General features: G+C 38.7%; 3 non-coding genes across 3 annotated transcripts; all 3 read left to right on the top strand.

The window, feature by feature from the left end:
- The first annotated feature begins 6,610 nt into the window (after nt 1–6,610).
- TRNAC-GCA (transfer RNA cysteine (anticodon GCA)) lies at nt 6,611–6,682 on the top strand. The gene has a single exon. It is a non-coding gene; the product is annotated as a tRNA-Cys (tRNA).
- A 3,983-nt stretch (nt 6,683–10,665) lies between these two features.
- Nucleotides 10,666–10,737, top strand: TRNAS-GCU (transfer RNA serine (anticodon GCU)). Its single transcript has one exon. It is a non-coding gene; the product is annotated as a tRNA-Ser (tRNA).
- Nucleotides 10,738–11,991: 1,254 nt separating this feature from the next.
- On the top strand, nt 11,992–12,063 carry TRNAC-GCA (transfer RNA cysteine (anticodon GCA)). Its single transcript has one exon. It is a non-coding gene; the product is annotated as a tRNA-Cys (tRNA).
- Nucleotides 12,064–17,016: the final 4,953 nt, after the last annotated feature.

Consider the following 17,016-nt stretch of genomic DNA (forward strand, 5'->3'; position numbering starts at 1 on the left):
TATTATGACGCGCTACTTGCGTCACTTCAGAAAGTTAACAAAAAACCTATCGCCACTCTTAATTGGTTGCTCGAGTGGTAGGGTTAGTATAGCACACATATAGAGGACAATGTTAGTGGACAAAGGGTAGTCAGGTGATACATCTGGGTTGTCCCTACAATTAGATACATGAGAATTGTTACATGAAGACTCCTGAGGATTGGTTAATATTACTGGCGTCAGTGATAAGAGCCCCATGTTCTGATTGGTGCGCCCGTGAGCTTCCCAGCCTGGGACCACCGCTGTTCCCAGCTCTCGGTGTACCTGCAATTTGCAACAATGTTTCACTATGGGTACGTGCAGACAATGTGAGGATTTATTCATAGTTGGAAGGCTGACCGCTCCCACTGTCGCAGATGTCCATTGAGCCTTTCAAGTGTATCTGCCTGTGTCTCGTAGCGAGGGATCCAGACGCCTTTTCTCTCCTGGGTTTGGCATCTCGTCAGGTTCGGCTTGGTCACGTGGGGAGGGACCGTGTTTGAGGTAGAATTCTGCACAATTAATATTGCTTTTCCACTGTGTGTCTGGTTTAATTTGCAGGTGTGACCTTAACGTTGGTGCGCGGAGTGCGAGGTTGCAACATCGTGCCTTTGATGCTTTGTTCTTGGAATGTGGGTTTGCAACATTGGGACCTTGGCTGGTTGTTTCACCGGGCCCATTCTGCAGGATCAGCAACCAGACTCTTGCTTTGTTAATGTCCACGGGAGCTCTTGTTTGAGGCCTACTTGGGCCTGGTGCATAAGTGGTCCGTTTGGTGCATAGGTGCTTTAGGTTATAGTAGCATATAGTTCCATGACCAGTATCGTGTCTTCATTATATTTCTTATGGTGGTAACTGGTTTCAAGAGAAGCGTGAGCAAGCTTTGTAGATGAGTTCATGACGCGTCTTGCGTTTCTGCATTCTGAAAGCCTATGTAAAAATAATAAAGATGCACGTCCGTGAATATGCCTGTCGCCTACGTCATAGCACTGAGTATATTCTTCGTGTAGATCGGTGTGGGAATGTCCAGTGTGTATATTTGTACAGATGTGCTTCCCGTTGTCTAGGTCGTCATGGCATCTCTAACGACGTGTAGATTTTAGTCTAGTTGGTCCGTGCCGCAGGTGTCGGCATGGCCAGTGCGGGCTGTTGGGCAGGCAGATGGACACATCCGTATGTTCCTGTACCAGGGTATTTGGTCGTCTGGTAAATGGACAAACTCTTCTCGTGGCGGGTGTCTGGGTCGTGACCCTCTAGGCCAAGCGCAAGAGGTGAAGGACGGGAGCCTGGTCTTCCATTCTCCCACTTCAACCTTTTTAAAAAAAGGCAGTTTTCAGCATTCAAGAGTTTATGTCAGTGGTAGAGCGTAGGAGTGCTTTTCAAGAAGTTCCTGTTTCATAACCATATACCCTCTTCAATAGATCCTGTTAAAATGTATTTTTTAACCCAATGCACGGTAAGAAACAATAAGATATATCATCATTTCATATACAAAACAATGAACAATTGGGTTTAACTATGCTCTTAGCACAAAATCAACAAAATGCAGTAGAGAAACAGTTACGTTTTGCAGAATTTGTGCATTTGTCAAATATTTTTTTTCCATGTTCCAAGATCTACATGTGATACGAAATGTATGAATTCTTGCAATGGAAACCTCACTGTATTTTACCAAGGCAGATAAAGGACATCCTTTGCACCCCATATACTTATAAGGAGGGTTTGGTGGCTGAACATGCATTGCTTTGATGGTGATTGTATGTTGCTTCCACTTTGTACATATTACTGAATAAATAAAGGTGAACATTCCAGAAATGGGGGTATAACTCAGGGGTAGAGCATTTCACTGAAGATCAAAAGGTCCCTAATTCAAATCTGGGTGCCCCCTTGTCCAACTGTTTTACCTGTAGAAATATTTTTTTAATTAAATAAATTGAAGTAAAGATTTACAATTTTAGCATTTTATGTAATGAGCAACACATTTCTACATTTGAAATACTCCTGATCATCACCTGAAACATAGGGTAAACACCATTACGCTGTTTAGGATTTCTTCATATGATACAAGCTGTGTTTCACATTCACCCAAGTTCTACTGGTGATATGATCAGTTTGAAATAGTCCATTGGAAGCTCATATGAATGTTAGAAATCTGTGGTGGAAACCAATAATATGCCCTTAATGAAATGCATTAATTTGTACAGCTGACCAGAAGTGCACTGATGTCATTAGTTCTACAAGTTCCATACAGTCACCCACTCTGTCACCTTTTTTAAAAAAGGGCAGTTTTCAACATTCAAGGGTTTATGTCAGTGGTAGAGCATAGGAGTGTAGTTCAAGAAGTCCCTGTTTCATAACCATATACCCTCTTCAATAGATCCTGTTAAAATGTTTTTCAACCCAATGTACTTTAAGAAACAATAGGATATATCATCATTTCATATACAAAACAATGAACAATTGGGTTTAACTCTGTTCTTAGCACAAAATCAACAAACTGCAGTAGAGAAGCAGTTACATTTTTCAGAATTTGTGCATTTGACAAAAGATTGTTTTTCCATGTTCCAAGATCTACATGTGATACGAAATGTATGAATTCTTGCAATGGAAACCTCACTGTATTTTACCAAGGCAGATGAAGGACATCCTTCGCACCCCATATACTTAAAAGGAGGGTTTGGTGGCTGAAAATGCATTGCTTTGATGGTGATTGCATGTTGCTTGCACTTTGTACTTTTTACTGAATTAATAAAGGTGAACATTTCAGAACATGGGGTATAGATAAGTGGTAGAGCATGTGACTGCAGATCAAGAGGTCCCTAGTTCAAATCTGGCTGCAACCTTGTTCAACTGTTTTACCTGTAGAAATATTTTTTTAATTAAATAAATTGAAGAAAACATTTACAATCTTAGCATTTTATGTAATGAGCAGCACATTTCTACATTTGAAATACCCCTGATCATCTCCTGAAAGATAGGGTAAACACCATGAAACTGTTTAAGATTTCTTCATATGATACAAGCTGTGTTTTACATTCACCCAAGTTCTACTGGTGATATGATTAGTTTGAAATAGTCCATTGGAAGCTCATATGAATGTTATAAAACTGTGGTGGAAACCAATAATATGCCCTTAATTAAATGTATTAATTTGTACAGCTGACCAGAAGTGCACTGATGTCATTAGTTCTACAAGTTCCATACAGTCACCGACTCTATCACCTTTTTAAAAAAAGGGCAGTTTTCAGCACTTAAGGGTTTATGTCAGTGGTAGAGCGTCGGAGTGCTTTTCAAGAAGTTCCTGTTTCATAACCATATACCCTCTTCAATAGATCCTGTTAAAATGTATATTTTAACCCAATGCACTGTAAGAAACAATAAGATATATCATCATTTCATATACAAAACAATGAACAATTGGGTTTAACTATGCTCTTAGCACAAAATCAACAAAATGCAGTAGAGAAACAGTTACATTTTACAGAATTTGTGCATTTGACAAAATATTTTTTTTCCATGTTCCAAGATCTACATGTGATACGAAATGTATGAATTCTTGCAATGGAAACCTCACTGTATTTTACCAAGGCAGATAAAGGACATCCTTTGCACCCCATATACTTATAAGGAGGGTTTGGTGGCTGAAAATGCATTGCTTTGATGGTGATTGCATGCTGCTTGCACTTTGTACATATCACTGAATTAATAAAGGTGAACTTTTCAGAACTGGTGGTATAGCTCAGTGGTAGAGCATTTGACTGCAGATAAGGAAGTCCCTAGCTCAAATCTGGGTGCCCCCTTGTTCAACTGTTTTACCTGTAGAAATATTTCTTTAATTAAATAAATTGAAGTAAACATTTACAATTTTAGCATTTTATGTAATGAGCAACACATTTCTACATTTGAAATACTCCTGATCATCTCCTAAAACATAGGGTAAATACCATGAAACTGTTTAGTATTTCTTCATATGATACAAGCTGTGTTTTACATTCACCCAAGTTCTACTGGTGATATTATCAGTTTGAAACAGTCCATTGGAAGCTCATATGAATGTTATAAAACTGTGGTGGAAACTAATAATATGCCCTTAATGAAATGTATTAATTTGTACAGCTGACCAGAAGTGCACTGATGTCATTAGTTCTACAAGTTCCATACAGTCACCCACTCTATCACCTTTTTAAAAAAGGGCAGTTTTCAGCATTCAAGGGTTTAACTCAGTGGTAGAGCATAGGAGTGCAGTTCAAGAAGTCCCTGTTTCATAATCATATACCCTCGTCAATAGATCCTGTTAAAATGTTTTTCAAGCCAATGCAATGTAAGAAACAATAGGATATATCATCATTTCATATAAAAAAACAATGAACAATTGGGTTTAACTATACTCTTAGCACAAAATCAACAAACTGCAGTAGAGAAGCAGTTAAGTTTTGCAGAATTTGTGCATTTGACAAAAGTTTTTTTTCCATGTTCCAAGATCTACATGTGATACGAAATTATTGAATTCTTGCAATCGAAACCTCACTGTATTTTACCAAGGCAGATAAAGGACATCTTTTGTACCCCTTATACTTATAAGGAGGGTTTGGTGGCTGAAAATGCATTGCTTTGATGGTGATTGCATGTTTCTTCCACTTTGTACATATTACTGAATAAATAAAGGTGAACATTTCAGAAATGGGGGTATAGCTCAGGGGTAGAGCATTTCACTGCAGATCAAAAGGTCCCTAATTCAAATCTGGGTGCCCCCTTGTCCAACTGTTTTACCTGTAGAAATATGTTTTTAATTAAATAAATTGAAGTAAACATTTACAATTTTAGCATTTTATGTAATGAGCAACTCATTTCTACATTTGAAATACTCCTGATCATCACCTGAAACATAGGGTAAACACCATTAAGCTGTTTAGGATTTCTTCATATGATACAAGCTGTGTTTCACATTCACCCAAGTTCTACTGGTGATATGATCAGTTTGAAATAGTCCATTGGAATCTCATATGAATGTTATAAATCTGTGGTGGAAACCAATAATATGCCCTTAATGAAATGTATTAATTTGTACAGCTGACCAGAAGTGCACTGATGTCATTAGTTCTACAAGTTCCATACAGTCACCCACTCTATCACCTTTTTTAAAAAAGGGCAGTTTTCAACATTCAAGGGTTTATGTCAGTGGTAGAGCATAGGAGTGTAGTTCAAGAAGTCCCTGTTTCATAACCATATACCCTCTTCAATAGATCCTGTTAAAATGTTTTTCAACCCAATGCACTGTAAGAAACAATAGGATATATCATCATTTCATATACAAAACAATGAACAATTGAGTTTAACTATGCTCTTAGCACAAAATCACCAAACTGCAGTAGAGAAGCAGTTACATTTTGCATAATGTGTGCATTTGACAAAAGATTTTTTTTCCATGTTCCAAGATCTACATGTGGTACGAAATGTATGAATTCTTGCAATGGAAACCTCAATGTATTTTACCAGGGCAGATAAAGGACATCTTTTGTACCCCTTATACTTATAAGGAGGGTTTGGTGGTTGAAAATGCATTGCTTTGATGGTGATTGCATGTTGCTTCCACTTTGTACATATTACTGAATAAATAAAGGTGAACATTTCAGAAATGGGGGTATAGCACAGGGGTAGAGCATTTCACTGCAGATCAAAAGGTCCCTAGTTCAAATCTGGGTGCCCCCTTGTCCATCTGTTTTACCTGTAGAAATATTTTTTTAATTAAATAAATTGAAGTAAACATTTACAATCTTAGCATTTTATGTAATGAGCAACACATTTCTACATTTGAAATACACCTGATCATCACCTGAAACATAGGGTAAACACCATTAAACTGTTATGGATTTCTTCATATGATACAAGCTGTGTTTTACATTCACCCAAGTTCTACTGGTGATATGATTAGTTTGAAATAGTCCATTGGAAGCTCATATGAATGTTATAAAACGGTGGTGGAAACCAATAATATGCTCTTAATTAAATGTATTACTTTTTACAGCTGACCAGAAGTGCACTGATGTCATTAGTTCTACAAGTTCCATACAGTCGCCCACTCTATCAACTTTTTAAAAAAGGGCAGTTTTCAGCATTCAAGGGTTTATGTCAGTGGTAGAGCATAGGAGTGCTTTTCAAGAAGTTCCTGTTTCATAACCATATACCCTCTTCAATAGATCCTGTTAAAATGTATTTTTAAACCCAATGCACTGTAAGAAACAATAAGATATATCATCATTTCATATACAAAACAATGAACAATTGGGTTTAACTATGCTCTTAGCACAAAATCAACAAAATGCAGTAGAGAAACAGTTACGTTTTGCAGAATTTGTGCATTTGACAAACGTTTTTTTTCTATGTTCCAAGATCTACATGTGATACGAAATGTATGAATTCCTGCAATGGAAACCTCACTGTATTTTACAAAGGCAGAAAAAGGACATCTTTTGTACCCCTTATACTTATAAGGAGGGTTTGGTGGCTGAAAATGCATTGCTTTGATGGTGATTGCATGTTGCTTGCACTTTGTACATATTACTGAATTAATAAAGGTGAGCATTTAAGAACTGGGGGTATAGCTCATTGGTAGAGCATTTGACTGCAGATCAAGAGGTCCCTAGTTCAAATCTGGGTGCCCCCTTGTCCAACTGTTTTACCTGTAGAAATATTTTTTTAATTAAATAAATTGAAGGAAACATTTACAATCTTAGCATTTTATGTAATGAGCAACACATTTCTACATTTGAAATACTCCTGATCATCTCCTGAACTATAGGGTAAACACCATGAAACTGTTTAGGATTTCTTCGTATGATACAAGCTGTGTTTTACATTCACCCAAGTTCTACTGGTGATATTATCAGTTTGATAAACATTTGATGTATCAGTATCAATTGTTCATTGTTTTGTATATGAAATGATGATATATCCTATTGTTTCTTACAGTGCATTGGGTTGAAAAACATTTTAACAGGATCTATTTGCAGAGGGTATATGGTTATGAAACAGGGACTTCTTGAACTACACTCCTTTGCTCTACCACTGACATAAACCCTTGAATTTTGAAAACGTCCCTTTTTTAAAAAGGTGATAGAGTGGGTGACTGTATGGAACTTGTAGAACTAATGACATCAGTGCACTTCTGGTCAGCTGTACAAATTAATACATTTCATTAAAGGATAGTTCCAGGACTTTGTTTTTATTGTCCCTACGGTTCGGCCATGTGTTTTTAAGCATAAATCCGTAGATCGTAGAAAACTTTCCTATGGACCTTACCTGACTTTTCGTCCATTAACGCACTCGAAATCAGCCGCCATTTTGTGATAATCCTATCATTTCCCCCCATCGACCTGGCTCACCTGCGTTTGCGGCACTAAATCATATCCCCCGCCCCTGAAACAGACTTTATCAAAACATTCATATTCCCCGCCTCTATCCGTGACGTGACTGTGCTGCGTAGGCAAACGCGCCCAGGCGTCTTCTACGCGACTCCACACAGAACCCGGAAACCAACACAGATCAGCTGACAACACAGCGGGGCACAATTCGGAATATGAAACTGTACTTTTAAATCAAACCGCAAGATTGTAAATTTGGTAAAGTACATTTATTTGACATCAAATGTTTAGAGAATATTCAGCGATTTGCATTTTTATTTGCTCACGTTCCAAAAAGTTCATTTTGAGGCACGCGATGTTCCTTTGCTGTACACATGGTCTTAGATCATCTCACAATACAGCCCCTGAGCCTGACATCAGCAGACGCGTACCGCCCATTTCCCAACGCCAAAGCACGTTTCGTGTCAACAATCGCTGCGCCTCAGCTAATGAAGTGTAGACATGGAAATGGCAGGACGCCTCTTTCCTCAATAAGTATAAACACACCGTTTCACAACACACAGCAGCAGATTTTCGATTCCATTACTCTCTCTGTGTTACTTTGAGTATTCTGTGACTCGTTTCTGTGCTCTGGTCAGCTACCTTCGCCGCTTCTAGGCCTTGTGAACACCTGTACCATCTCTGTAAATTATTTTACTTTCTTTACCACACAATGGCTACAATAATGCCGTATATGTACGAGCCCGAGTACACCGAGGAGGAACTACTGGAAAGGCAAGCATGCGAAAACGATGGGGATTCGGACGGCAGTTGGGAGGACCAGTCAACGGATGAAGAGCCTGGACCATGTCACATGGACGGCGTCTCCACCTGGTGCACGTGCAATCGGTGCGAGCTAATGCCAACTGACGAGGAGAACTGCTGCTACCGTGAAAATTCCGGGTGCTTGGCCTACATTTCGGAAGGCGGGCCAAGTCTGCAATGCATCACCGAGCTGCCAGAGTTCAGGGAAGCCTGCCTCTCACGGACCGTGTTGAGGATGATGATGGTGCTTATGCACGAACTTCGCGGCACTGTTCGTCCGCGTAATCCGAGTAACGAGTAAGTATACTCTGGTTGTGATGTCAGTGATGCCACTACTATTTCATGGTCGTCTCCCACATATACAATTACATCTACATAGCATTCGAACGCATGTAAATTGGTTCCATATTGTGCATTTTCTAGATAGAATTTTTTTCAAAGCAGAATGACATTTTTTACCTGAATCGACATTGATAAGAAAGTTTTGTCATTTTAATACAGTTTGCATCTTTCTTTTTCACAGGTGGTACAGGCTGGTGGCCTATCGTTGCTTCACTTGGTGGCTTCACGGGAGGCTCGGACACCGCGTTCAGAGAGTAATACCTGCCTGTGCGGTACTTGCCATTAGACAACATTTCCCCAGCGACAGTGGACAATACCGCAGATTTTCCCTGGATGTGCTGCAACCGGAACTTTACAATGTGTAATGTTTATTATTTATGTTCAATTGAAATTAAGATCTAAAATTAAACCCAACATATATTTTAACAATGGTTGTTTTGATTTTTTAAATGAATCTAGTGTGTCTCCATCCCGGCCTTGCCTCCTCCCCCAAAAATACTTACCACACCACTTTGTTCAAGCGTTGGCAATAAAAGGCCGTTGGATTTTATTGATACAAAACATGGTTATATGTAAATAATCAATATGGTTGATCATAATAAATCATCCTTTCGGGCACCAGGTACAGAGATTACCCCCTCTGGCCCGTGCCGCCTTGCCACCACAGGCCAGCCTGCTGCTGACTAACTGCCTAGGCATCCAGGGTCTCCAGGGTGAACTGCACCCATATATTCTCCTGAAAGGGTGAGGTATTTATAAACTCACCCCCCTGCCTTCCATGTACTAGATCCTGCAGCCTGCCTCTTACATGCAGTTAGATGGCCTCTCCTTGGTGAGGCCCTGCAGCAAACGAGTCTTGTCTGCACGACCACCGCCCCAATCCACCCCCCGCCCTATCAAAGGCAGTTCGCACCGGGGTACTTGCGCTGGCAAGTGGAGCTGTCAGGGAGCGATAAAGGCCAAGAGGTGCCAAAGACCATGTACACTTCAAAGTGGTCTATAGAGCATGTGTTGTTGTTCCCATGTCTACCTCCAGACCCCGTGTCTCCTGCCAAGCATCCCCCCTCACGCTGGACGCCCCCCTGCAATCCACATAAGTGTGTCTCCATTCACGAGTCTTCCTGTGTCTTGTCTGCACGACCACCGCCCCAATCCACCCCCCGCCCTATCAAAGGCAGTTCGCACCGGGGTACTTCCGCTGGCAAGTGGAGCTGTCAGGGAGCGATAAAGGCCAAGAGGTGCCAAAGACCATGTACACTTCAAAGTGGTCTATAGAGCATGGGTTGGTGTTCCCATGTCTACCTCCAGACCCTGTGTCTCCTGCCAAGCATCCCCCCTCACGCTGGACGCCCCCCTGCAATCCACATAAGTGTGTCTCCATTCATGAGTCTTCCTGTGTCTTGTCTGCACGACCACCGCCCCAATCGACCCACCGCCCTATCAAAGGCAGTTCGCACCGGGGTACTTGCGCTGGCAAGTGGAGCTGTCAGGGAGCGATAAAGGCCAAGAGGTGCCAAAGACCATGTACACTTCAAAGTGGTCTATAGAGCAATGAAATGTATTAATTTGTACAGCTGACCAGAAGTGCACTGATGTCATTAGTTCTACAAGTTCCATACAGTCACCCACTCTATCACCTTTTTAAAAAAGGGCAGTTTTCAGCATTCAAGGGGTTAACTCAGTGGTAGAGCGTAGGAGTGTAGTTCAAGAAGTCCCTGTTTCATAACCATATACCCTCTTCAATAGATCCTGTTAAAATGTTTTTCAACCTAATGCACTGTAAGAAACAATAGGATATATCATCATTCCATATACAAAACAATTAACAATTGGATTTAACTATGCTCTTAGCACAAAATCAACAAACTGCAGTAGAGAAGCAGTTACATTTTGCAGAATTTGTGCATTTGACAAAAGTTTTTTTTTCCATGTTCCAAGATCTATATGTGATACGAAATGTATGAATTCGTGCAATGGAAACCTCACTGTATTTTACCAAGGCAGATAAAGGACATCCTTCGCACCCCATATACTTATAAGGAGGGTTTGGTGGCTGAAATTGCATTGCTTTGATGGTGATTGCATGTTGCTTGCACTTTGTACATATTACTGAATTAATAAAGGTGAACTTTTAAGAACTGTGGGTATAGTTCAGTGGTAGAGCATTTGACTGCTGATTAAGAGGTCCCTAGTTCAAATCTGGGTGCCCCCTTGTTCAACTGTTTTACCTGTAGAAATATTTTTTTTATTAAATAAATTGAAGAAAACATTTACAATCTTAGCATTTTATGTAATGAGCAACACATTTCTACATTTGAAATACTCCTGATCATCTCCTGAAACATAGGGTAAACACCATGAAACTGTTTAGGATTTCCTCATATGATACAAGCTGTGTTTTACATTCACCCAAGTTCTACTGGTGATATTATCAGTTTGAAATAGTCCATTGGAAGCTCATATGAATGTTATAAAACTGTGGTGGAAACCAATAATATGCCCTTAATGAAATGTATTAATTTGTACAGCTGACCAGAAGTGCACTGATGTCATTAGTTCTACAAGTTCCATATAGTCACCCACTCTATCACCTTTTTAAAAAAGGGCAGTTTTCAGCATTCAAGGGTTTATGTCAGTGGTAGAGCGTAGGAGTGCTTTTCAAGAAGTTCATGTTTCATAACCATATACCCTCTTCAATAGATCCTGTCAAAATGTTTTTCAACCCAATGCACTGTAAGAAACAATAGGATATATCATCATTCCATATACAAAACAATTAACAATTGGGTTTAACTATGCTCTTAGCACAAAATCAACAAACTGCAGTAGAGAAGCAGTTACATTTTGCAGAATTTGTGCATTTGACAAAAGTTTTTTTTCCATGTTCCAAGATCTATATGTGATACGAAATGTATGAATTCTTGCAATGGAAACCTCACTGTATTTTACCAAGGCAGATAAAGGACATCCTTCGCACCCCATATACTTATAAGGAGGGTTTGGTGGCTGAAAATGCATTGCTTTGATGGTGATTGCATGTTGCTTCCACTTTGTACATATTACTGAATAAATAAAGATGAACATTTCAGAAATGGGGGTATAGCTCAGGGGTAGAGCGTTTCACTGCAGATCAAAAGGTTCCTAGTTCAAATCTGGGTGCCCCCTTGTTCAACTGTTTTACCTGTAGAAATATTTTTTTAATTAAATAAATTGAAGTAAACATTTACAATCTTAGCATTTTATGTAATGAGCAACACATTTCTACATTTGAAATACTCCTGATCATCTCCTGAAACATAGGGTAAACACCATTAAGCTATTTAGGATTTCTTCATATGATACAAGCTGTGTTTTACATTCACCCAAGTTCTACTGGTGATATTATCAGTTTGAAATAGTCCAGTGGAAGCTCATATGAATGTTATAAAACTGTGTTGGAAACCAATAATATGCCCTTGTCAGAACTGGGGGTATAGCCCAGTGGTAGAGCAATTGACTGCAGATCAAGAGGTCCCTAGTTCAAATCTGGGTGCCCCCTTGTTCAACTATTTTACCTGTAGAAATATTTTTTTTTATTAAATAAATTGAAGAAAACATTTACAATCTTAGCATTTTATGTAATGAGCAACACATTTCTGCATTTGAAATACTCCTGATCATCACCTGAAACATAGGGTAAACACCATGAAACTGTTTAGGATTTCGTCATATGATACAAGCTGTGTTTTACATTCACCCAAATTCTACTGGTGATATTATCAGTTTGAAATAGTCCATTGGAAGCTCATATGAATGTTATAAAACTGTGGTGGAAACCAATAATATGCCCTTAATGAAATGTATTAATTTGTACAGCTGACCAGAAGTGCACTGATGTCATTAGTTCTACAAGTTCCATACAGTGATATGATATGATATGAAATGGTATTTGTAACGCGCCTATACACAGGTGTTTCAAGGCGCGACGAGGCAGGGAGGGGAGGAACAAGGGGAGACAAAACAAACGATCCTACTAGGCCAGGTGTCATTCAGATCGCGCAATGCAGGGGTGGGGGAGGGGTGAAAAGTGCAAGGGGAAGGGGAGGGGGGGAAGTGCAGTAAAGGTAAGTGGCGTAAGTAATAAATAAAAAAGGGCCAGCTAGTGGCAAGTGCAAGGTAAGTGCAGAACAAGTGCTGGGGAAGGGGGGGGGCTGTAGGGATACAGAGACAGTCCCGTAGTGCAGAGGGGTACAGTCACCCACTCTATCACCTTTTTAAAAAAGGGCAGTTTTCAGCATTCAAGGGTTTAACTCAGTGGTAGAGCGTAGGAATGCAGTTCAAGAAGTCCCTGTTTCATAACCATATACCCTCTTCAATGGATCCTGTTAAAATGTTTTTCAACCCAATGCACTGTAAGAAACAATAGGATATATCATCATTTCATATACAAAACAATGAACAATTGAGTTTAACTATGCTCTTAGCACAAAATCAACAAACTGCAGTAGAGAAGCAGTTACATTTTGCATAATGTGTGCATTTGACAAAAGATTTTTTTGCCATGTTCCAAGATCTACATGTGGTACGAAATGTATGAATTCTTGCAATGGAAACCTCACTGTATTTTACCAAGGCAGATAAAGGACATCTTGTGTACCCCTTATAGTTATAAGAAGGGTTTGGTGGCTGAAAATGCATTGTTTTGATGGTGATTGCATGTTGCTTCCACTTTGTACACATTACTGAATTAATATAGGTGAACATTTCGGAATTGGGGGTATAGCTCAGTGGTAGAGCATTTGATCTGCAGATGAAGAGGTCTCTAATTCAAATCTGGGTGCCCCCTTTGTCCAACTGTTTTACCTGTAGAAATATTTTTTTAATTAAATGAATTGAAGTAAACATTTACAATCTTAGCATTTTATGTAATGAGCAACACATTTCTACATTTGAAATACTCCTGATCATCACCTGAAACATAGGGTAAACACCATGAAACTGTTTAGGATTTCCTCGTATGATACAAGCTGTGTTTTACATTCACCCAAGTTCTACTGGTGATATTATCAGTTTGAAATAGTCCATTGGAAGCTCATATGAATGCTATAAAACTGTGGTGGAAACCAATCATATGCCCTTAATGAAATGTATTAATTTGTACAGCTGACCAGAAGTGCACTGATGTCATTAGTTCTACAAGTTCCATACAGACACCCACTCTATCACCTTTTTAAAAAAGGGCAGTTTTCAGCATTCAAGGGTTTAACTCAGTGGTAGAGCGTAGGAATGCAGTTCAAGAAGTCCCTGTTTCATAACCATATAACTTCTTCAATAGATGCTGTTAAAATGTTTTTCAACCCTATGCACTGTAAGAAACAATAAGATATATCATCATTTCATATACAAAACAATGAACAATTGGGTTTAACTATGCTCTTAACACAAAATCAACAAACTGCAGTAGAGAAGCAGTTACATTTTGCAGAATTTGTGCATTTGACAAAATATTTTTTTTCCATGTTCCAAGATCTACATGTGATACGAAATGTATGAATTCTTGCAATGGAAACCTCACCGTATTTTACCAAGGCAGATAAAGGACATCTTGTGTACCCCTTATACTTATAAGGAGGGTTTGGTGGCTGGAAATGCATTGCTTTGATGGTGATTGCATGTTGCTTCCACTTTGTACATATTACTGAATAAATAAAGGAGAACATATCAGAAATGGGGGTATAGCTCAGGGGTAGAGTATTTCACTGCAGATCAAAAGGTCTCTAGTTCAAATCTGGGTGCCCACTTGTCCAACTGTTTTACCTGTAGAAATATATTTTTAATTAAATAAATTGAAGTAAACATTTACAATCTTAGCATTGTATGTAATGAGCAACACATTTCTACATTTCAAATACTCCTGATCATCACCTGAAACATAGGGTAAACACCATTAAGCTGTTTAGGATTTCTTCATATGATACAAGCTGTGTTTTACATTCACACAAGTTCTACTGGTGATATGATCAGTTTGAAATAGTCCATTGGAAGCTCATATGAATGTTATAAAACTGTGGTGGAAACCAATAATATGCCCTTAATGAAATGTATTAATTTGTACAGCTGACCAGAAGTGCACTGATGTCATTAGTTCTACAAGTTCCATAGAGTCACCCACTCTATCACCTTTTTAAAAAAGGGCAGTTTTCAACATTCAAGGGTTTATGTCAGTGGTAGAGCGTAGGAGTGTAGTTCAAGAAGTCCCTGTTTCATAACCATATACCCTCTTCAATAGATCCTGTTAAAATGTTTTTCAACCCAATGCACTGTAAGAAACAATCGGATATATCATCATTTCATATACAAAACAATGAACAATTGGGTTTAACTATGCTCTTAGCACAAAATCAACAAACTGCAGTAGAGAAGCAGTTACATTTTGCAGAATTTGTGCATTTGACAAAATATTTTTTTTCCATGTTCCAAGATCTACATGTGATACGAAATGTATGAATTCTTGCAATGGAAACCTCACTGTATTTTAACAAGGCAGATAAAGGACATCCTTCGCACCCCTTATACTTATAAGGAGGGTTTGGTGGCTGAACATGCATTGCTTTGATGGTGATTGCATGCTGCTTCCACTTTGTACATATTACTGAATAAATAAAAGTGAACATTTCAGAAATGGGGGTGTAGCTCAGGGGTAGAGCATTTCACTGCAGATCAAAAGGTCCATAGTCCAAATCTGGGTGCCCACTTGTGCAACTGTTTTACCTGTAGAAATATTTTTCAATTAAATAAATTGAAGTAAACATTTACAATCTTAGCATTTTATGTAATGAGCAACAGATTTCTACATTTCAAATACTCCTGATCATCACCTGAAACATAGGGTAAACACCATTAAGCTGTTTAGGATTTCTTCATATGATACAAGCTGTGTTTTACATTCACGCAAGTTCTACTGGTGATATGATCAGTTTCAAATAGTCCATTGGAAGCTCATATGAATGTTATAAAACTGTGGTGGAAACCAATAATATGCCCTTAATGAAATGTATTAATTTGTACAGCTGACCAGAAGTGCACTGATGTCATTAGTTCTACAAGTTCCATAGAGTCACCCACTCTATCACCTTTTTAAAAAAGGGCAGTTTTCAACATTCAAGGGTTTATGTCAGTGGTAGAGCGTAGGAGTGTAGTTCAAGAAGTCCCTGTTTCATAACCATATACCCTCTTCAATAGATCCTGTTAAAATGTTTTTCAACCCAATGCACTGTAAGAAACAATCGGATATATCATCATTTCATATACAAAACAATGAACAATTGGGTTTAACTATGCTCTTAGCAGAAAATCAACAAACTGCAGTAGAGAAGCAGTTACATTTTGCAGAATTTGTGCATTTGACAAAATATTTTTTTTCCATGTTCCAAGATCTACATGTGATACGAAATGTATGAATTCTTGCAATGGAAACCTCGCTGTATTTTACCAAGGCAGATAAAGGACATCCTTCGCACCCCTTATACTTATAAGGAGGGTTTGGTGGCTGAACATGCATTGCTTTGATGGTGATTGGATGCTGCTTCCACTTTGTACATATTACTGAATGAATGAAAGTGAACATTTCAGAAATGGGGGTGTAGCTCAGGGGTAGAGCATTTCACTGCAGATCAAAAGGTCCCTAGTCCAAATCTGGGTGCCCACTTGTGCAACTGTTTTACCTGTAGAAATCTTTTTCAATTAAATGAATTGAAGTAAACATTTACAATCTTAGCATTTTATGTAATGAGCAACACATTTCTACATGTGAAATACTCCTGATCATCACCTGAAACATAGGGTAAACACCATTAAGCTGTTTAGGATTTCTTCATATGATACAAGCTGTGTTTTACATTCACCCAAGTTCTACTGGTGATATGATTAGTTTAAATAGTCCATTGGAAGCTCATTTGAATGTTATAAAACTGTGGTGGAAACCAATAATATGCCCTTAATGAACTGTATTAATTTGTACAGCTGACCAGAAGTGCACTGATGTCATTAGTTCTACAAGTTCCATACAGTCACCCACTATATCACCTTTTTAAAAAAAAGGGCAGTTTTCAGCATTCAAGGGTTTAACTCAGTGTTAGAGCATAGGAGTGCAGTTCAAGAAGTCCCTGTATCATAACTATATACCCTCTTCAATAGATCCTGTTAACATTTTTTTCAACCCAATGCACTGTAAGAAACAAGAGGATATATCAACATTTCATATACAAAACAATGAACAATTGGTTTTAACTATGCTCTTAGCACAAAATCAACAAACTGCAGTAGAGAAGCAGTTACATTTTGCAGAATTTGTGCATTTGACAAAATATTTTTTTTCCATGTTCCAAGATCTACATGTGATACGAAATGTATGAATTCTTGCAATGGAAACTTCACTGTATTTTACCAAGGCAGATAAAGGACATCCTTTGCACCCCATATACTTATAAGGAGGGTTTGGTGGCTGAAAATG

The sequence above is a fragment of the Ambystoma mexicanum genome, unplaced genomic scaffold (genome assembly GCF_040938575.1).
Source record: "Ambystoma mexicanum isolate Mex_15411 unplaced genomic scaffold, UKY_AmexF1_1 Mex_scaf66, whole genome shotgun sequence".
In the NCBI taxonomy this organism is placed as follows: Eukaryota; Metazoa; Chordata; class Amphibia; order Caudata; family Ambystomatidae; genus Ambystoma; species Ambystoma mexicanum.